This window comes from Muntiacus reevesi, chromosome X, assembly GCF_963930625.1.
Source record: "Muntiacus reevesi chromosome X, mMunRee1.1, whole genome shotgun sequence".
In the NCBI taxonomy this organism is placed as follows: Eukaryota; Metazoa; Chordata; class Mammalia; order Artiodactyla; family Cervidae; genus Muntiacus; species Muntiacus reevesi.
Genome location: NC_089271.1, coordinates 35277721 through 35300065, shown reverse-complemented (window position 1 = coordinate 35300065; position 22345 = coordinate 35277721). Strand labels below are relative to the sequence as shown.

Sequence of the window (22345 nt, the reverse complement as noted above, 5' to 3'; positions counted from 1 at the left end):
TCCGGGATCCTTTCAGTAAATGTGTATTGAGTATTACAGCAGGTGGTATGAGAAAGTGGATTATAGACAGAGATGACCTAGACCGAAATCCTAGCTGTATGTAGGAGCATGACTTCAGCCAATTTAGTGTTTTGGAACCTCAGTTTTCATTCTATTAAACTGATAATCCCCATAAAGATTATTATCTTTCCTGGCATATGGAAAGTACCTGATAAGGACTAATTAATATTAACATATTGATCAATGTGATTGTAACTGTTTTGAAACATTTTATTACCAATGCTAGGCAATGATGCATGATCCAACAAATAAGAAACGTATAAAACAGATTATACAGAGGGGTGATGTCACCAAGATGGCAGAATAGAAAGCCCCGGATCAGTTCCATGGAGACAATGATTCAAAAAGACGCAGACCAATTTCCACTGTGAGAAATTCTGAAACCAATTAAGAGCTTCTGCCCTCCAGATGAGTGTAAAGTCAGCTACTCTGAAGCTATTAGGAAAATTTGTGGCAGGCTGTCACCACAGTTTCTCCCTCCTGAGCACAGTACCACAGGATTAGGAGGAGATTCTCAGGTCCCACTTCTCCCAGGTAAGGAAAAGAGGAGAGTAGACTAGACACCCAACATTTGGATATTGGGGGAATGGAGCTACTGGGGGACTGACTTCTGTCTTGCCTATCTTGAAGTACTGATGAGACCTCACACACACTAGATGCATGGTAGTTTCTGAGAACACAAAAGTACTGGGCAGGGTACTGATGCTGCAGAAGTCCTATGGTAGGGCAGACAGAAGCTGATATAACTCAGAAGGCTCTCCCTAAGTGCAGAAAAAGGAGAGTGGAACATGTACTCAAATTTCTAGCTTTTTAGTGGGCTGCTTAAGGTTCTGCTTTTTGTTTTGCTTGTCTCATGGAATTGAGAGAACCTGACAAACTACATGTCTAGAGGCTGCTGAGGAAAAAAAAAATCTGGGTAATGTGCTGCTGCTTCAGAGCACTCAGAGTACAGAAGACAGACACCAGAGGAAGCGAGAGATTACAAACTTCTGAAAAAAGAAACTGGCAAGCTCCTCTAATTAGTAATCTTCATACACAAGTTCAGAAAGACATGTGAAAGTGAAAGTCACTCAGTCGGGGACAACTGCTAGTCCATGGAATTCTTCAGGCCAGAATACTGGAGTGGGTAACTGTTCCCTTCTCCAGGGGATCTTCCCAACCCAGGGATCGAACCCAGGTCTCCCAAACTGACGGCAGATTGTTTACCAGCTGAGCCACAGGGGAAGCCCAAGAATACTGGAGTGGGTGGCCTATCCCTGTTTTAGCGGATCTTCCTGACGCAAGAATCGAACCAGGGTCTCCTACATTGCAGGTGGATTCTTTACCAACTGAGCTAAGAAAGACATATTCAACAGAAAAGATTTGAAAGGCTCCCAAAGTCTCTAGTTGCACTGATTGGTGAAGATCTTTCCCTGCATTAAGCCAGTTTGTAAAGAATGGAAGAGGCAGCTATCTTTCCAAATGTGTCGATACCAACACAAAGTTAAAAAGAAAATGAAGAAACAAACAAAAAATATGCTGTTAAAGAAAGAAAATAGATCTCCAGAAATGTACCATAAAGAAGTGGAGGTATAGAAATTACTTGGCAAATTATTCAAAATAATTGTCATGAAGATGTTCAACAACATCAGGAAAACAATGCATAAACAAAAAGAGAATTTCAACAAAAAGACAGAAAATATTAAAAAGACCAAACAAATTTTGGAGCTGAAGAATGCAGAAACTGAATTGAAAAATTTACTAAGGGTTGAGGTCAATTTGATCCAGCAGAAATAATGAGAGAACTGGAAGAAAAGTCATGTGAAGAGGAGCAAAAAGAAAAGTAAATGAAGTAGAGTGAAGAAAATTTAAGGGACTTACACAATAATATCAAGAGGACTAATATACACATTATGAATCTCAGAAGGAATAGAGAGAAATAGAAGCAGAAAGCTTATTTTTAGAAATAGTGGTCACAAACTTCCCAAATCTGGGGAAGAAAATGAACATCAGATTAATGAAGTACAAAAGGCTCTAAATAGGATGAAATCAAAGAACTCTACAATGAGATACATAATTAAAATGTCAACAGTTACAGACAAAAATAGGATTGGAAAACAGCAAGAGAAAATGAACTTATCACATACAAGGGAATTCTTCTAAGACTTCCAACAGATTTCTCAGCAGAAACCATGCAAGCCTGAAGTGAGAGGAATGATATATTTAAAGTGGTGAAAAACAAACTGCCAACCAAAAACACTATAACTAGCAAAAAAAGTCCTTCAAAAATGAAATAGATACTTTCCCTGACAAAGAAAAGCTGAGGGAGTTAATTGCCATTAGATCTGCTTTACAAGACATGCTAAAGGGAGTCCTTTAAGTTGAAATGAAAAGAGTAAATAGAAATACAAAAGCATTTGAAAGTATAAAGTTCACTCGCAAAAATAAATATAAAGAAAATACACAAAACTAAATATTGTAGCAGTGGTGCATAAATCACTTAGTTGTGCCATAAAAGTTAAAAAACAATTTATAAAAAATATTAAAACAAACACAATATAAAACATGTAACTTGTTCATCACTAAAGAAGTATAGAGATTGTGTATGCAACTGAAGTTGTTATCAACTTAAAATTGATTGTTAATCTTATAAGATATTTTATGTAAGTCCCATGGTAACCACAAAGAAAACACTTACAGAAGATACCCGAAAGAAAATGAGAAAAGAACCAAAGTATATTACTATAAACAAAGCAATACAACACAAAGGAAGATAGCAAGATAATAAAAGATGCACAAAAGAGCTATAAGACATACAGAAAAAGACAAAATGGTAAGTTCCTCCGCATCACTAACTACTTTAAATATTAATAAATTAAACTCTCTTCAAAAGAGACAGTGGCTGATAGGATAAATAAACAAGATCCAAGTATGTGCTGTCTACAAGAGACTAAATTTGGGTTTAAAGATACACATAGTCTGAAAGTTAAAAGGAAGAAAGAATATTCCATGAAAATGATAAACAAAAGAGCACACCTAACCTTACTTCTATGAGGCAAAGTAGACTTAATAAAAAACTGTCAAGAAGACAAAGAAGGATTTTATATCCAATCAGCTTGCCAGAACAAAAAACCAATTATACATATTATAGCTATATATATGCCCAACAATAGAATACCTGAATATATAGACCAAAGATTGACAGAACTTAAGGGAGGAATAGACAGCAATACAATAATAATAGGAGATTTCAATACCCCATTTTCAATAATGGAATATTGAATGGAATGAAAACCTAGACAGAAGATCAATAAGAGAAAAGAAGACAGGAGCAACACTACAGACAAATGATTCTAACGAATATATACAGAACATTTCACTCAATAGCAACAGCATTCATATTCCTCTCAGGCACACATAGAACATTCTCAAGGACAGACTTCATGTTAGGTCACAAATCAAGTCCGAACAAATTTAAGAAGATTGAAGTTTTACTAGTTGTCTTTTTCCTCCATAGTGGAATGAAACTAGATATCAATAGCAGATGGAAAACTGGAAAATACACAAATATATGGAAATTAAACAACTAAATTTTAATTTAAAAAAACAGTGAAATCTTGAACCAGTGAACCAAGAAGATGTTATAAAATATCTTGAGACAAAATGAAAACACAACATTGCTTATGGAATGCAGCAAAAGTACTACTAAGATGGAAATTTATACTGATAAACGCCTACATTAAGAAGAAAGAAGAAGGAAGTCAAGCAATCTATTTCTCAAGAAACAAGAAAATGAAGAAAAACCCAACCCAAAGTTAGCAGAAAGAAGGAAATAAAGAGTAGAGCAGAAATCAAAGAGACAAAAGAAGAAAAATAGAAAAAAAATCAACTGAGTCAGAGTTTTTTGAAAATAACAAAATCAATAAAATTAGCTAGACTAAGAAAAAACATAAGACTTAAGTGTATAAAATCACATACAAACAAGGACACATTATAATTGATGCCCCAGAAAAAAAAATGACCAGAAGAGACTGGTATAAACAATTATACATAAAATCTGTATAACCGAGAGGAAATGGATAAATCCCCAGAAAAAAAGGAATTTACCAAGACAAAATCATGAATAAACAGAAAATTTGAACATATAAATATTAAGAACATTGAACCAGTAATCAAAATCCTCCCAACAAAGAAACGCCCAGAAACAAATGATGAATTCTACCAAATATGTAAAGAAGAATTAACATCAATCCATCTCAAACTCTTCCAAAATATTAAAGAGGAGGGAATTCTTCCAAATACTTCCAAACTTAATTTATCCTGATGTCAAAGCCTGAAAAAGACACTACAAGAAAAGAAAACTACTGGCAAATATCCCTGATGAATATAGATGCAAAAATCCTCAACAAATGCTATCAAATGGAATTCAATGGCATGTTAATAGGATCATACACCATGTATAAATAGGATTTAACTATAGGATGTGAAGAAAGTTCCATATAAGAAAATTAATTAATATGATAAACCACTTTAACAGAGTGAAGGATAAAATAACACATGATCATCTCAAGATATGCAAGAAAAAAACTGACAAAATTCAACACCACTTTGTTATAAAAACACTCAACAATCTAGGAACAGAAAAAAATTGCTTCAACATAAAAAAGGTCACATATGAAAAGCCCACAGCTAATATATTCAACATTGAAAAACTAAAAGCTTTTCCTCTAAGATCATTATCTTTGATTTTATTTGTACAATGATTCCAGAAAAAAAACTTTATAATAAGTGAATTCAGGAAAGTTGCAGGATATAAAATCAACATACAAAAATGAGTTGCATTACTATACACTAATGATGAACTATTTGAAAAAGAGATTAAGAAAACAATCCTATTTAAAATAGCATGAAAAAGACTTTTCGAATATGACAGCAAAAGCACTGGAATCATGAGCAAAAATAAGCAATAGGACTATATTGAGAGGGTGACAGGCAGGAAGACCAGGGGTCTCCAGATGGAGGAAGTGGGCTGCAAGTGTCAGATATTTTTATCTCTCTTCAGCGGCAGGAGGAAACAAATTCGATATTTTTTTCCTTCTCTATACAAATTTAAAAGGAGGTTTCTCTTAAAATACTGTGTTGCCATGACACCTGGTTTCACCTGAAGCTAACTGGTCTCAAACCTTGAGTTAACCAATACATTTTTCTTATGGAAATGTTTGTCTTAAGCTATGTTAATGTGCTATGCATTTACCCCAGACTCTGTCTTCAAGTCAGTTCCACCAAATGGCTCAGAACCTACTTGACAAACCAGTATGTAATACTCAGATATTGTTCCCCTAATCTATGTAAATGAAACTATTTGTATGGTAATCTGCCCTTCTATAAGATTCAAGTCAATTGTTTTCTGGCCTGGGATAAATCACCTGGTGCCAGGATTATCACAAAATGCAGTTTATGGATGAGGGGCCTGGTGCCATTCTGAGTTTTAAGACATTCCTTTCTTTTCATTAACAGACTGCTAGTGACTATATAACATCCAACTGAATACTAGTGTGGGGCGGGGGTTACTCTTTCTGCCCCCTTCTGATGCCTGTATCAGAAGCTTTCTCTATCTCCTTTATACTTTAATAAAACTTTATTACACAAAAGCTCTGAGCGATCCAGCCTTGTCTCTGACCCCAGATTGAATTTGTCTCCTCCGGAGGCCAAGAATCTCGGCATCTTATCGTTCAGCAACAACCTTTCAATATCACACTAAAAAATTTCTGCACAGCAAAGGAAAAGAAATCAACCAAATGAAAAGGTGACCTTTGGATAGGGAGAAAATATTTGCAAATCATGTATCTAATGGGGGATATTATCTAAAATATATAAGGAACTCACAGAACTCAATAGCAAGAAAACCCACAAATAACCCTATTAAAAATGGCAGAGGACCTCAAGAGATACTTTTTCCAAGGAAGACACACAAATGGCCAACAAGTATATGAAAAGTGCTCAATATCACTATTCATCAGGGAAATGCAAATCCAAATCACAATGGGATATCACCTTATATCTGTTAGGATTGTTACTATCACAGAGTCAAAAAATAAGTGTTAGCATGAACGTGGATAAAGAAAACCACTTAACACTGCTGGTGGGATTTAAAATTTGGTATAGACATTATGGAAAACTTGATGCAGTTTCCTCAAAAAACTAAAATTGAATTACCATATGATCCAGCAATCCTACTTACAGGCATATATCTAAAGGAAGTGAAATTAGTATCTCAAAGATGTATTTACACCCCCATGTTATTATAGCATTAGTCACTATAGCCAAGATATGGAAATAGCCCAAGTATCCGCCTAAAGATGAATAAAGAAAATGTGGTGTATATACAAAATAGAGTAATATTTAGCCATAAAAAGTATGGAACTCTTGCTATTTGGGACAACACAGATGAAGCCTGAGGAGATTACACTAAGTAAAATAAGCCAGATACAGAAAAATAAATTTTACACGATCACTTAAATACAGAATCTAAAAAGGTTGAACTCACAGAAACAGAGAGTAGAACAATGGTTGTCAGGGGCTAGGGGTTAGAAGAAATAGGGAATATTGGTTAAAGGGTACAAATTTTCAGCTATATTAATAAGATAAATAGATCCCAGACATCAAATGTATAGCATGGAGCCTATAGTTGCTAATAATGCATTGTACGGTTGAAATCTGCTAAGATAGCTCTTTAGTGTTCTTACCACACACACCAAAAGATAACTATGTGACATGCTGAACAGGTTAACTTGATTGGAAGAATCATTTCACAGTATATATTGTATTTAATCACCACATTGCTCACCTTAAATATATACAACATTTATTCGTCAATCATACCTTAGTGAAGTTGGAAAAAATTTAAATATACAAAAAGGTAAGCCTCTGATCAGAAAATTTCAAATCACGTTGTTGACAGATAATTACAGTAATTATTCCTTTCTGTATGTGGCATTTCTTACATTATACTATCCAGTAGGGAACCTATTCTGCTTATATGTACCAAAGTTAATGCTAGGTTTAACCTTCTAAAAGAACAGAGATTTGGGGGAACTTCCTGGTGGTCCAGTAGTTAAGACTCTGTGCTTCCAATGCAGGAGGCATGGGTTTGATCCCTGGTTGGGGAACTAAGATCCCATATGCCATGCAGTGTCACAAAATAAATACATAATAAATAAAGCAATAGAAAATTTTAATCGGCTTTCCCAGGGCTATTAATATTGAAAATATAACTCAGGGGTCTGACATATTCTTTAGCCTACCACCATTCAGAATGGCCTGAATCTGAGGTTTACAGGACTCCAATCTGGGACAGGTATGTGACCAAAGATTTTCTGTTGAGTTGGGATCAGAGATGGGAAGACAGGAGCTGGGGTATCTTATCTAAATGGACACTGTGCCCACTACACACTACCCATTCTTTGATGTGATTGTGTAAAGATGTGTGTGTGTGTGTGTGTCTTTGGTAAACTGGAAACACACACAGTGTGTGTGTCTTTGGTAAATTGGAGACAGTGATATCTAAGTAGTTGTATGAAAAATTAAATAATGTTACTCTGCTAAACATTTAGTAGGAATGAAGCAAATATTTATTATTGTGTATTTACTGTTGTGTTTACTGTGTTGTTCTTTGGCAAGGCAAACAAAGCAATAAGAAAAATATGATGATCATGAATAATCACCCAAGTGGGCTTATTACTGTCCCAGACTAAACACAGCTTTTTACTAGAAACACATTATTTTTAGTTTTTAAGATAACAATATCATTAAGAATAATAGATAAGCTGTTCTGATACTTTGAACTCTATCATGTGTCTCTCCTAACTCTTTAGAGGATGCAAAGTATTTAAAATGCAAATTTTAGGTATGAATCATCATACCTAAAATTATCCTAGACAAACTCTGGCCCTTTAAACAAGGAAAACACAAAGTGACATGTACTCCTTAAAATAGTCTTCCTTGAGCCTTTTTCTCTTTCCTCCTCTCCTGTGGGCCTTACGTTTTAGAGAGCATTTAATTTAGAAGATAGAATAGCTACCATCTCATTGTTTGTCATGCTTTTTGTTCTTCTCTTTTCCCTTCTCCTCATGCCCAGCAAATAAGAAAAATGTGTAGTCACTAGGGCACAGAGTCATTTCTCTTCAGAACTTAGTTTACACTTGATGAGAGAGAAAAGGGAGATGTTGAGTATTGAGTTGGTTTGTGGGGAAGCTGGTCAAGTACTAAATATGATTAGGTCAGTCTATCTCACAACACTCCCCCAAGTTTCAAGGGTCATCTGGATGACCTGAGATTTCTAATACCTACTTAGGTATAGTGCCCCAGGGATGGAACACAGAGTGGATATATTCAGGAGTATAGTAGAGCATTGGGACAACTAAAATGAATTTAAAGACAGAACTGGCATGGGCTAGTTTTCAATTGTCCCCCAAAATGCTGGGAAAGATTGAAGGCAGGAGGAGAAGGGGACAACAGAGGATGAGATGGTTAGATGGCATCACTGACTTGATGGACATGAGTATGAGCAAGCTCCGGGAGTTGGTGATGAACAGGGAAGCCTGGCGTGCTGCAGTCCATGAGGTCAAAAAGAGTCGGACGCGACTGAGCGACTTAACTGATTGACTGGTAGTCCCTTCCACATATCCAAATCAACACAGTGATTCTCCTGTAGCCAATAGAATGTAGCTAAATAAAGCTGCATAAATTCTAGTTCTATATCAGAAAATGCTGTGCAGTTCTTTTGGACTACACATTGTGGGAAACCAGTCACTGTGTATAAAATTCAACTACTTGAGACACACATTACACATTGGCATCATTAGTCAATAACAGCTGCATTATTAGATAATAACTAGCATTAACTTCTAGTCATGTTAACCATCTTGATGAGCTAGCTCAATCAAACCTTAAGATGGCTGTGGATATTGCAAACATGTGACTGCAGCCTCCTAAGGGAACCTCAATCATTAAGCTATAACTGAAATGTACCCTAAACCTATAGACTTTTCTGTTAAATCTCGAAAAAAGAAAACCTCCTGTGTTCATACTATAAGGTGTGCATTATTATATCCTCAGAACCAAAATCGAACAAAATCAAAAGCTATACGTTAAAAAATATTATTTTGACATTTTCAGGTTTCTCAGTAACTTTAAGTCATTTACTCAATATAAGAACATTGTCAGACCTCAGGACATAAGAATCAAAATTTATTTCATATTGTGAGTGCACTTGACAAATACAATTACTTATGATAAATGCATTCATCTACCAGGAAAATATACTGAAACCTAAACAAGCAGGTCTATTTCACATTTCTGTTGAGACTCTCTTACAACTTAATGCTTGCAGAAATGTATCAGAATGAAAGATACTGGATACTTCTAATTTTAAAAAAGTATCTAAGAGAACATTTGTAATGTTAATTAAAAATGAATGCAGATAACTGTAATGAAGCAGAATGGTTGTTTCTCTTTTGCTTCTTCTACACAAATATACTGCCATAATTGCCTTTTTTTCTTATAGAAAAATACAAGGGCATTAGAGAACAAATTTTATTGTGTTAGGGAGTGAAACATATGTCATATATTTTCTGGTTATATTCATAAAAAATTATGTCAAAGACCTTTAGAAATCAAGATACCCAGTAAAGACACAAAAATAAACTGAAAAGTAGTCTGAAGAAATTGATTTTGCAATTATCTTATATTTTCCAAAGGCCAGGTCAGGGTATAAGGAAATGATCTAAATCTATTGCAAATGGATGGAGAAGAATTAAATAAATGTAGGGGAACCAAGAAAGTAAGAACTAACCTCATAATTTTTTTTTGAAAAGGCTAAGTGAGACATAGATATAACCCTGACCTTTTATCGTGGAAAAATATCAGGCTAAGATAAGTAAGTGTAAAATATTAACATTATTATGGTCATAGTATACACAACCTAGGATGACATTACCCAAGACAGTGGAAGAATGAATCATACTGGTTTCTGAATTAAAGTGGATATTCAATAGGATATAACATGTTCCTGTTCTTCCTTCCTTCTTCTGAAGGGCCTTGGCCTATGTCTCCAACTATCTAAATGAAGGCAGAGCTTCTGATTAGATTTAGAGACAAATTACATTTATGAAAATGATTTACCTTTCAATTTAGATAGTAATAGTCATGATGAAATTCTTTTAGAAAACTCACACATTTCATTTTATATCTTTATTGAGTATTTTCCTTTATGAGTATCATCCAAAATTTTCTGATTTTTAAATTATAATATCTTATAACTAATGACTAAATTATATAATTGTATCTGTCCAGAGTAATCACATGAGGCAATGAAGGATGGAATTTATGTTATCTTGAATTCAAATGCTATAGTTTCTACACTTTCATTAAATTAAATGCAAGATAATATTATAAAAAATCAACAAGGACACAATATAATGGTTCAGATACTACGAACTCTATGGATTATATATTTTCCTCAAACAAGAAAGAAGAAACATAATTTTACTCTTTAAAGGCCCCCCAAAAGATGTTCTTTTCATCATAGGGGACTGGAATGCAAAAGTAAGAAGTCAAGAGATACCTAGAGTAACAGGCAAGTTTGACCTTGGAGTACAAAATGAAGCATAGCAAAGGCTAACAGAGTTTTGCCAAGAGAACACGCTGGTCATAGCAAACACCCTCTTCCAATAACACAAGAGAAGACTCTACACAAGGACATCACCAGATGGTCCATACCAAAATATGATTATAGTCTTTGCAGCCAATGATGGAGAAATTCTATATAGTCAGCAAAAACAAGACTGGGAACTGACTGTGGCTCAGATCATGAATTCCTTATTACCAAATTCAGACTTAAATGGAAGAAAGTAGGAAAAACCACTAGACCACTCAGGTATGACCTAAATCAAATCTGATATGATATACAGTGGAAATGACAAATACAGTCAAGGGATTAGATCTGACAGACAGAATACCTGAAGAACTATGGAGAGAGTTTCATAACATTGTATAGGAAGTGGTGAACAAAACGTTCCCCAAGAAAAAGAAATGCAACAAGGAAAAATGGTTGTCTGAGGAGGTCTTACACATGGCTGGGAAAAGAAGAGAAGCAAAAAACAAAGGAGAAAAGGAAAGATATACCCATCTGAATGCAGAGTTCCAAAGAATAGCAAGGAGAGATAAGAAAACCTTCTTAAGTGAACAATGCAAAGAAATAGAGGAAAACAACAGAATGGGAAAGACTAGAGATCTCAAGTAGCAAGGACCTAACAGAAGCAGAAGAGGTTAAGAAGAGGTGGCAAGAATACACAAAAGAACTGTACAAAAAGGTCTTTATGACCCAGATAACCACGATGGTGTGACCAACTCACCTAAAGCCAGATATCCAGGAGTGTGAAGTCAACTGAGCCTTAGGAAGCATTACTATAAACACAGCTAGTGGAGGTGATGGAATTCCAGCTGAGCTATTTCAAAGATGATGCTGTTAAAGTGTCACACTCAATATGCCAGCAAATGTGGAAGACTCAGCAGTGGCCACAGGACTGGAAAAGGTTAGTTTTCATTCCAATCCAAAGAAGGGCAATGCCAAAGAATGTTCAGACTACTACACAATTGAACTCATTTCACATGCTAGCAAGGTATCGCTCAAAATCCTTCAAGCTAGGCTTTAACAGTATGTGAACTGAGAACTTCCAGATGTACAAGCTGGATTTAGAAAAGGCAGAGGAATCAGAGATCAAATTACCAACATCCATTGGATCATAGAAAAAGCAAGGGAATTCCAGAAAAACATCTACTTTTGCTTCACTGACTATCCAAAAGCCTTTGACTGTGTGGATCAAAACAAACTTGGAAAATTCTGAAAGAGATGGGAATACCAGACCACCTTACTTGTCTCTTGAGAAACCTGTATTCAGGTCAACAGTTAGAACCAGACATGGAAAAATGGACTGGTTCAAAATTAGGAAAGGAGTATGTCAAGGTGTATACTGTTACCCTGCTTATTTAACTCATATGCAGAGTAAATCATGCAAATTGCCAGGATGGATGAAGCACAAGCTGGAATCAAGACTGCCGGGAGAAATATCAATAACCTCAGAGATGCAGAAGACAACACACCGATGGTAGAAAGTGAAGAGAAACTAAAGAGCCTCTTGATGAAGGGGAAAGAGGAGAGTGAAAAAGCTGGCTTACAACTCCATATTCTAAAGCCATGGCTGATTCATGTCAATGTATGGCAAAAACCACTACAATATTGTAAAGTAATTAGCCTCCAACTAATAAAAATAAATGAAAAAAAATAAATAACATCTTGAAAAAAAAAAAAACCTTAATATTCAAAAAACAAAGACCATGGCATCTGGTCCCATCACTTCAAGGCAAATAGATGGGGAAAAAATAAAAACACTGATAGACTTTCTTTTCTAGGGCTCTGAAATCACTGCAGATGGTGACTGCAGCAATAAAATTAAAAGAAGCTTGCTCCTTGGAAGCAAAGCTATGACAAACCTAGACTGTCTTTAAAAAGAAGAGACATCACTTTGACTACAAAGGTCTGTATAGTCAAAGCTATGGTTTTTCCAGTAGTCATGTGTGGATGTGAGAGTTGGATCAGAAAGAACGCTAAGTGTTGAAGAGCTGATGCTTTCGAACTGTGGTGCTGGAGAAGATTCTTGAGAATCCCTTGGACAGCAAGGAGATTAAACCAGTCAATCCTAAAGGAAATCAACCCTGAATGCTCATTGGAAGGACTGATGCTGAAGATGAAGCTCCAATACTTTGGCCACCTGATGAGAAGAGCTGACTCCATTGGAAAAGACCCTGATGCTGGGAAAGATTGAAGGCAGGAGGAGATGGTGATGACAGAAGATGAGATGGTTGGATGGCAACATTGACTCAAGGGGTGTGAATCTGAGCAAACTCCAGGAGATGGTGACAGGCAGGAAAGACGGGTGCTGCCATCCATGGGAGTTGCAAAAAGATGGACACATCTGAGTGACTGAACAACAATGACAACAACAAACACGAAAGAAGAAAGATAATTCCACTCATTAAAGGTTCATACAGGTTATGAAATCTGCTCACTTTCTCATGTTTTTGGTAGCATCTACCTTGCCTCCCTTTAATTTTCACCTATTTGGGAAATGTGTTTCAGATTATGTCAAACAGATTTGTAGTAGCAAAGACCATGGACAAAGCCCAAAGGTGTAGGCAAATACACATGCAAAACTGAATGGAGGAATTCTGACTTTAAACTTAAAACTTTATCAGAGTCACAGGTACCAAAGACAAATGCCAAGCAAATATCAAAAGAAAAAAAAAAAAACCTGGATGAACGAATATTGATTTCCTGCTCAAGAGCAGCTTTCTCAAAGTAAACAGGTATGATATTAAAATTTCTTGCCTGCCAATAAACAGATAATCACTTTTGCACTTCTGATTGCACAGGGAATATTTTAAAATTGACCAAGTCAGAAAGTTTTATAGGCCAATTAGTTAAGGATAATTAATAAGTTATTAAAAGAGCAGAGCTCCAATGATGCCCATAACTGTGTTTATTTGGAGCTGATCAACTTATTAAAAATTTTTGACTACAATGAACAACTTACTATGAAAAGATGCCAAATATATTGATATGATAGTTTTATGTAGTACATAAGGGTACAAATAACTTTAAATAACTCTGAATGAATTTTTAAAAATGTTCTTAAAGAGTTTTAAAAGGTAACCCAAAAGAAATAGGATATAACCTATGTGCCGTTAAATCCCAGAAACCTAAGAAATACACCAAGCTTCTGTTTCATCTCCAAGTATACATCAAAGCAAATTTACATTCAGTAATAACCAAAGTGCCTGGGGATATTCATTCTTTCAGGGCATTTTATCAAGCATCCCTTATATATCTGGGACTGACCACGGTAGTCTGAGTCCCTTTCTTCATTGAACTCAGACTAATAATGACAGTAGATATTACATGACAAAACTCATCATAATTAAACTTCTGAAGACTAAAATTAAGTAAAACATCCTGAAAGAAACTAGGAAGAAATAAAATGTTACCTATAGGAGAGCAAAAGTTCAAATGACAGCACATTTTCCCTTGGAAACCAAGCAAGTCATAAGGAAGTGGTACATTTTTTCAAGAGATGAAGGAAAAGAACTCTGAATCATGAATTCTATATCAGTACTCTTCCACAATAAATGAATAATCTCAGAATAAGGAAAGCTAAAATAATGTGTCACTAGCGACTTAGCAGCAGCAGCAGCAGCAGAGCTAATCTTTAAAAAGAGCTCAAGGAAGTTACTTAACAAAAAAGAAATTAGAACAAGAAGAGGATGAGACTTCAGGAGGAAAGAAAAACAAAGGAATGGATAAAAATAGGGGTAGGTATGGACTTCCCTAGTGGCTCAGACAGTAAAGAATCCGCCTGCAGTGCTGGAGACCTGGGTTTGATCCCTGGGTTGGGAAGATCCCCTGGAGGAGAGCATGGCAATCCACTCCAATATTCTTGTCTGGAGAATCCCCATGGACAGAGGAGCCTGGCGGGCTACAATTCCATGGGGTTGCAAAGAGTTGGATGCAACTGAATTACTAAGCACAGCACAGCACATAATGGACTATCCTTCTTTTGATGAGTTTTTATAATATCTTACAACTGAAGCAAAGATTATAACATCATTATTCACGGTACTCAATTTATGTCATGACTTTACATTTAAAAATTGAGAGGAATAAAGGAACCTATGGAAATGAAGTTTCTACCCTTATTGTAGCAAAATGTCTATAGCAGTAGACTGTGATATGTTGCATATGAATATTATAATAAGATAATTATTAAAAACAAGCTATACAGTGATATGTATTTAAAAATACTATAGATAAATAATAATGGATTTTAAAATCAGTTCAGTTCACCAATACAAAGGCAAGAAAAGGAAAACAGATGAAAGAAACAAAATGCACAAACAAAATGAACAATGAAATTGTAGAAATAAAACTAATATACTAATCATTACTTTAGATGTTAGTGATGTAAATGTACACCAATGGAAGTCAAGTTAATTTAAAAGGATGATCAAATTATATGCTGTCTGTAAAAAATACACTTCACCTTTAGTGATGTAGGTAGACTGAAAACAAAAGTATGAAAAGCATTATACCATACAAATATTTATTTTTTTAAAAAGTAAGAGTAAAGCAGGAGTGCCTATATAAATATCAGATTAAGTAGACTTCAAAGCTTATTTATGTGCCAGACAAAAGAGATATTATATAATGACAAAGAGTAAATATGACAAAATGACATAAGAATCCTACATTTTCATGTACTAAATATCAGAACTTCATAAGTATATGTAGCAAAGACATAATTTAAAAGAGAAATAAATAAATGCACAATTATGTCCTGGGATTTGAATACTCCTCTCATCAATTTAGAGAACAATGGGACAGAAAATCAGTGAGAAAACAAAGGAATTAAAAAAATATGATCAACCAACAGGCTCTAACAGATATGTGTAGAACACTCCAGCCAACAAAAGAATAATATCCATTCTTTTCAATAAATATAAAATGAATTTATGGAGTATGTTCTGTGACCAAAATAGAATCACACTAGAAGTCAATAATGGAAAGACAATAGAAATCCTCTAAAACAGTTGTAAATAAAACAGTACTCTACCAAATAACCCAGAGGTCAAATGAGAACTCTCAAAGGAAAAAAAAATAAACATTTAGAACCAAATGAATATGAACATACAACAGATCAAAGTTTGTGAAATGCAGCTAAAGCAGTACCCACAGGGAAATTTATCACAAAAAAAATATTTACAACAGAATAAAGAAAATCTCCAATTAGTAATCTAAGCTCCCACTTCAAGAAACTAGAAAATAAAGATCAAAACAGGAGTGAAATCAGCAAGATGATTGAATTCTAAGATGTTCCTCACCCATATCCTCCACAACAAGAATAATTTCACATCCATCCATGGACAAAAGTACCTAGGTAGGAGATTGTGAAACTGGTGCAGTCTAAGAATGAGGGGAGCACTTTTGATAAAGCAGGCCCACAACCAGGTGGCTGACTTGCTAACTGTGGCTATGGCAAACAGCTCCACACCCCGAAGGACTTAGTCACGGCTCAATTTGGCTTTGATTATGTCATCAGTGCCATATGCTCAAGGACCTGGGAGGAGTCACACATCCCTGTGTAGGATGACAGGCATATGGAACTCAATTCTGGCTGTAGACCCTAAAGTAGCCTGTGAACCTATTCCAGCCCTTCTTGGCCATGATCCTGAGAGCACTGGTTTAGACAATTACCAGTGGACAGACAGAGAGTCTTTGTAGAAGTCCAGAAGTCCAGGGGAGAGGTCCCAGCACACCATTGGAACAAAACAAAATAATTCAAACTGGACACACCGCATAGCGTAAGCAAAACGATTTCACTTTAGGAGTGTGAGCCCTCCCCCAGAGTGCCACAGCGCAGCGCCCAGAGAGAACTCAGCTTGTGACTTCTCCCATGGAGGAAAGTGAGAACATGTAAATGAGCACCTCGCTGGGGAGTGGCTGGAAGAGCAAAGAACAGGGCTCTTAGAGGTCACTAAATGGACATGGCACCTACGAACTATATCACATACTCTTCTCAAGAAGGCCCACCCATGAGACAATGGAAACTTCTTTACTACACCTCCCCCAGCTTGTCTATAAGTATCCCCAGCTCTCTGGGTGCCTTGCTCCCACACACCCTCATCCTGTGGCTGGTCTGAGCTCCCAAGAGCAGCAATGCTGAGATGGCTAGTGAGCATCCGTAGAAAGCAGGCCCAACTCTGAGGGGTTGTAAGAAACCACAAAGTTGAACATTTAGCATTGCTCTAGGAAAAGCAAAAGGGAGGCTTGTCAGCATTAGAACTGGCTTGACAGGATCAAGAGAAGGTATACAAGCTTTTGTATTCTGCCATGAGACAGAGGAAGAGGTGTGGAACAGGGATACACAGAGAAAAGGTCTGAAAAATCCTTGGAATCTCAAGTAGGACAGAAAGAAGGTATTTATCTTCTGAAGACAGTCAGCAAAAACTGGAGGAGGTGACTACTACTTCAAATGAGAAGACAGCAACACAATAAGTAAGGAGATTGGATCATTAATCAACTAGCTCCCAACAAAAAAACCCCAGGACAAGATGGTTTCATCGGTGAACTCTACCAAGTATTTTTAAAAGAATGAATGCTAATCTTTCTTAAACTTTTCAAAAAAATTGGAGAGGAGCGGACACTCCTAAGCTCATTTTATGAGGTCAGCAATACCCACATGCCACAGGCAGATGAAGACATTTCAAGAAAAGAAACACGCAAGCCAATATACCTGATGAGTGTGTGCGTGTGTGCATGCTAAGTTACTTCAGTCGTGTCTGACTCTTTGTGACCCTATGGACTGTAGCCCATCAGGCACTTCTGTCCATGGGATTCTCCAGGCAAGAACACTGGAGAGGGCTGCCATTTCCTCCTCCAGGGACCTAATGAATATAGGTGTGAAAATTCTCGATAAAATACTAGGAAACTCAATTCAATAGTACATTAGAAGTCTCACACACCAAAATGAAGTGGGATTTATCCCTGGGATACAAAGATACTTCAACATATACAAATTAGTAAATGCGATACACCACATTAATAGAGTGAAAGATAAAAATCACATGATACTTTCAATAGCTACAGAAAAACCATTTGGCAAAATTTAAAATCCTTTCATGATAAAAACTCACAACAAAACTGACTTAGAAGGAATGTGACTCAACATAATAAAGGCCATATCTGACAAGCCCACAACTAACATTATACTTAATGTTGAAAAGCTGAAAACTTTTCCTCTAAGATCAGGAACAAGACAAGGGTGCCCATTCTCATCACTCCTATTCAACATAGTACTGGAAGTCTGAGCCAGAGTAATTAAGCAAGAAAAATAAATAAAAGATATCCAAATCAGAAAGGAAGAAGTAAAACTGTTTGCTAATGACATAATCCCAGGTAGCTCAAACAGTATAGAAACTGCCTGCAACGCAGGAGACCTGGGTTCGACCCCTGGGTTGGGAAGATCCCCTGGAGAAAGAAATGGCAACCCACTCCAGTATTCTTGCCTGGAGATTCCCATGGACAGAGGAGCCTGATGGGCTACAGTTCATGGGGTCACAAAGAATTGGACATGACTGAGCGACTAACACTATACATAGAAAATCTGAAAGACTCCACCAAAAAACTGTTAGAATAACTGAATTCAATAAAATTGAAGGACACAAAATCCACATACAAAAATCAGTTGGCCTTCCATACAATAAGAAAATAGTGAACTATCTGAAAAAAGAAATAAAACAATTTCATTATAATAGCATCAAAAAAGTATAAAAAGAGTTATATACCATGATCAAACATGATTTATCCCAGATATGCAGGGTTGGTTCAACATTTGAAAATCAATTAATGAAATTCATCATGTCAACAGACTTAAAAAGAAAAAAAAGTACATAATTATATCTATAGATACAGAAAAAGCATTTGATAAAATCCAACAGCCATTAGTGATAAAAACTATCAGTTAATTAGGAATAGAGGTGTACTTCCTCAAGTTGCTAAAAACTGCTACAAAAACCCCACTGTCAACATCATATTTAATGGTAAGAAACCTAACTTTGCCACAAAGATCACATAAAAGCAAATATGTCTCCTCCCATCACTCATTTTCAATCTCATATGCAAATCCTTGTTAATGCAGTAAAGCCAGAAAAGGAAATAAAAGATATTTAGGTTGGGAAGAAAGACATAAATCTGTCTTTATTTGCAGTTGATAGATCATCTATGTAGAAATTACCAAAGACTCTACAATAAAATCCCTGGCAATTATAGCAAGGTTGAAGGATATAAGATTAATGTACAAAATACAATTGCTTTCTGTACATTAACAAGTGAAATTTGGAATTGAATACTAAGATCATTTATATTAGCATCTCTCAAAATGAAATACTTAGGTATAAATTTACTATTAGTAAATACACGACGTATATGAGAAAAACTACAAAACTCTGATGAATGAAAGTAAGTAAAACTAAATAAATGGGGAAATATGTTATATTCATGAATAAGAAGATTCAATATTGTCAAGATGGCAGTCCTTCTCATTTTGACCTGTAGATTCTATGCAATCCCAAACAAAATCCCAGGAAGTTAACTTATGAATATCAACAAATGGATTATATAGAGACGCAAAAGACTCAGAATAGCCAGCTCAGTATTGAAGAACAAGAACCAAGTTGGAGTACTAATACTACCTGACTTGAAGACTTACAATAAAGCTACCATAATTAACATAATATGGTATTTATTAAAGAATAGACACACAGATCAATAGATCACAATAGAAAGCCCAGAAAGAAACTCATAAAAATATAGTCAACTGATCTTTGATGAAGGATCAAAGGCAATACAATGGAACAAAGACAGTATTTTCAAGAAATGGTGCTGGAATAACAACATCCACATGCAAAAAATATAATAATCAAGACACATACTTTACAAGTCTCACAAATATTAATTTAAAATGGACCATAAACCTAAATGTAAAACAAAACAAACAAAACACTATAAAACTCCAAGAAGATAACATAAGAGAAAACTTATACGACCTGGGTATGGTGGTGCCTTATTGGATATAATAGCAGACACAGTCTCCATGAAATAAATAATAAGCTGCTGCTGCTGCTAAGTCACTTGAGTCGTGTCCGACTCTGTGCGACCCCATAGACGGCAGCCCACCAGGCAGGCTCCCCTGTCCCTGGGATTCTCCAGGCAAGAACACTGGAGTGGGTTGCCATTTCCTTCTCCAATGCATGAAAGTGAAAAGTGAAAGTGAAGTTGCTCAGTCATGTCTGACTCTTAGCGACCCCATGGACTGCAGCCTACCAAGCTCCTCCGTCCATGGGATTTTCCAGGCAAGAATACTGGAGTGGGTTCCCATTGCCTTCTCTGAAATAATAAGCTAGACTTCATTAAAAGAACAATATCAACAGAATTAGAAGACAAGCACAGACTGGGGGAACATACTTGCAAAAGATATAACACAAAAAGAATTATTATACAAAATATACAAAGAACTCTAAAAACTCAGAAGAAAACAAATAATCCAATTAAAAATGGGCAAAATATCTTATCAGACACCTTACCAAAGAAGATATACATATGGCAAGTAAGCATTTGAAAAGATGCATCACACCATATGTCATCAGGGAAATGCAAAGTAAAACTACCTACAGTGAGGTACCACTATACTTTCATTAGAATGGCTGAAATCAAGAACACCAATACCACTGAGTGCCAGGAAGAATGTGGAGCAACAGGAACTCTCATTTATTACTGGTGGGGATGCAAAATAGTACAACTACTTTAGAAGGCAGTTTGGTCATTTCTGATAAAACCAAATATACTCTTTGTGACCCCATGGACTATACAGTCCATGGAATTCCCCAGGTCAGAATAATGAAGTGGGTAGCCTTTCCCTTCTCCAGGGGATCTTCCCAACCCAGGGATTGAACCCAGGTCTCTTGCATTGCAGGCAGATTCTTTAAGAACTGAGCTCTCAGGGAAGCCCACCCTTACCATAGGATCCAGCAATCATGCTCCTTGGTATTTACTTGAAAGAACTGAAAAATTACATCTACGAGAAAATCTTCACTCAGATGTTTATACCAGCTTTATTCATAATTGCCAAAACTCAGGAGCAATCAAGATGTCCTTCAGTAGGTGAATGGATAAATGTACTGATACATCCAGATAGCGGAATATTATTCAATGCTCAAAAGAAATGAGCTATCAAGGCTTAAAAAGACATGGATGAATCTCAAATGCATATTGATAAGTAAAAGAAGTCAATTTGAAACGGCTGCATACTATATGCTAATCTGAGACTCTCAGACTGCAAGTCCCTTGGAGTCTCAGTCCAGGGACCAGGGAATCAAACCAGTCAATCCTAAAGGCAATCAGTCCTGAATATTCATTGGAAGGACTGATACTGAAGCTGAAACTCCAATACTTTGGCCACCTGATGGGAAGAGCCGACTCACTGGAAAAGACCCTGATTGAGAAAGATTGAAGGCAGGAGGAGAAGGGGATGACAGAGGACAAGATGGTTGGATGGCATCACCGACTCAATAGACATGAGTTTAAGCAAGCTCTGGGAGTTGGTGATGGACAGGGTAGCCTGGTGTGCTGCGGTCCATGGAGTTGAGCAAAGAGTCGGACACGACTGAGTGACTGAACTGAACTGAACTGGCATACTACATGATTCCAATAACACGATATTTTGTAAAATACTATGTGAAAAAGCTATGGAGACAATAGAAAGATCTGTGGTTTTCAAGGGTGGGGTAAGAAAGATAAATAGGGAGAGCAAAGAGGATTTTGAGGGCAGTGATAATTCTCTGCATGATACTATAATGACATATATATATCATCATGTGTGTGCTCTATCACTCAATCATGTCCAACTCACTGTGACCCCATGAATCTTAACCTGTCAGGCTCCTATGCCCACAAAATTTTCTGGGCAAGAATACTGGAATGGGGTGCCATGCCCTTCTCCAAGGGATCTTCCTGAACCAGGGACTGAACCTGAGTCTCCTGCATTGGCAGGTGGATTCTTTACCACTGTGCCATTAGAGAAGCCCATATATCATCATACTTTTGACCAAACTCATAGGATGTACAACACCAAAAGTTAGTCTTATTGGAAACTACAAACTTTGGATGGTTATGATGTGTCAATGTAGGTCTAGCTTTATTAAAAAATGTACCATTTATGTGAGTGATGTTGATAATGGGGGAGGTTACACATGTGTGAGGGGAGGGGGTGGTTGAGAAATCTCTGTGCCTTCCTCTCACTTTTCTTGGAAACCTAAAACTGCATAAAAACCATTTAAAAAATCCAGTACATAATGAATGATTCTATTTATATAAAATATCCAGAAAAGGCAAGGTCACAGAGAAAGAAGGCATATCAGTGGTTTCCAGAGATGAGGGGTGGGAGTAGGGGTTGACTGAAAAGGGGTTTGAGGGAAATTTGGGGGGAGATGGAAGTACTAGTGGTAAAGAACCCACCTGCCAATGCAGCAGACATAAGAGATGTAGGTTCAATCCTTGGGTTGGGAAGATCCCCTGGAGGAGGGCATAGCAACCCACTCCAGTATTCTTGCCTGGAGAATCCCATGGACAGAGGAGCCT

At 36.5% G+C, this 22345-nt stretch overlaps 1 protein-coding gene across 1 annotated transcript in view; it reads right to left on the bottom strand.

Annotated features, from left to right (window-relative positions):
* CFAP47 (cilia and flagella associated protein 47) overlaps window positions 1-22345 on the bottom strand; it is a 490506-nt gene that overhangs the window by 8860 nt on the left and 459301 nt on the right. The window lies entirely within an intron of this gene.